The following is a 1754-nucleotide window of genomic DNA, read 5'->3' as shown; positions in this document are numbered from 1 at the left end:
ATAGGGCAGGGGTCGGCAACCCTGGTCCTGGAGAGCCGCAGGGTGTGCTGGCTTTCGTCGTTACTCAGCACTTAATTGATCGATTAAAGCAGTGGATTACACAGTTAACTCGCCTCACCTGGTTTCTTGGGTCTGAATCAGTTGCTGGTATTAATAAGGCGAAAACACAAACCAGCACACCCTGCGGCTCTCCAGGACCAGGGTTGCTGACCCCTGGTATAGGGTGCTGCCCATGTTGTGGGACGTTGTCAAGTTCACAAGTAGGAATTCCGAGTGATGTTCTATTGCACTTTTCCTAGTAGGGGGTCGAAAAACGAAACTTCCGAGTCGTCTGGAACACAGCATTACACCTGGGAATTCACGTATCTGCGAATCTAGGTGAATTATAATTTTATTAACGAAACGTAGTGTGCCAATTATGATAATTTGATATAGTAAAGATTAAAATGGACAGACAACGTCTGAACGCAGCACTACTATGGAGGCCAGAGGTGGGCAGAGAGGGCCGTATCCATTTCTGATTCCATACCAACTTCTGGCCTTAATGACATAATTAGCCTTTTATGTCATCTGACTTTTTAACTACAGTACATTTCTTGATGAATGACAGCCGAAGACTGCTCTTGTGTCCCCTGTTTTACTGTGATCCAATCTTTGAGTGAACCATTGTTGGTGCATGCAGCCAATTAGTTCATTTAGCCTGGGTAATTGGTGGAAACAAAAACCTGCATTCCAGGACTGGAATTGTCCACCCCTGATGTAGGCGATTGAAATGAAGCACTCACTGGATGGAGCGCAGGCTGATGTTAGCATTAGTGCCTTACCCTGTCTCGGTAGACACAATCACTTCATGTGAAACGTAGCCGTTTGTGATTAACATTACATCGGCTAGACATGTTTAGAATGTAATTGGTAGTCAATTTATAGTTCACATTATGTTCTGTCACTAGAAGTGAAGCGATCGATTATTAACTTATTTCTACTCTTCCTTGGAATTACCAAGGTATAATATTTGTAACTTGAATCATTATTTTCTGATTTTAACTAATTTTCTTTCATCCACAAGATGACCATTCTGATTAACGACCAGTCTCATTTTACAGAAGGATATCCTCGTCACAACAGCAGGGCAGAGGAACTAATAGCAGACGGTTTGAAAAAATGGCTGGCTTAATGAGCAGGTGGATAAGGGGAGACAGAGCGCAATGCAAACAGGCAAGAGTTCAAAACCAGGTAGGCAGTCCAGGAGCAGGGCAGAGGTACAGAGTCCACAAAACAAGAGACGAGTCCAGAGAAGCAGCCAGAATGCCACAAGGGCAAAGGCTCAGGAACAAGGAGGCTGGAACAAGTGTAAGGGAATACAGGGCTCGGGACTCGAAAACCGGATAAGATGAACGAGCGAAGTGCAACTGAAAAGGACAGGTATAAATACACAGGGGAATGAGACAAACCAGGCGGGGCATGGGAGTGAGGGCGGTCTAACAAATAAACATCAGGTGAGACACATGAAAGGGTTATAGGACAATAACGGGGGGGAAATTGCACAGAATTAAGGCACGTAGTGATAGGGGAGAGCAGGTGCGAACATTTTGTTGAATTGAGGCTAGCAATTTAGGGATAGAACAGGGAGACAGAGTTATAGAGCAGTATTGAAGTAGAGGGAGAGTTAGTCTGTTCGTTACGTGATTAAATGACAAATACCCAAAACTAGTTAATGTTTGTTAGTTAGACGAACATATTAGTGTGTTAATATA

The sequence above is a fragment of the Conger conger genome, chromosome 12 (genome assembly GCF_963514075.1).
Source record: "Conger conger chromosome 12, fConCon1.1, whole genome shotgun sequence".
In the NCBI taxonomy this organism is placed as follows: domain Eukaryota; kingdom Metazoa; phylum Chordata; class Actinopteri; order Anguilliformes; family Congridae; genus Conger; species Conger conger.
Note: the sequence above shows the minus strand (reverse complement) of the source record.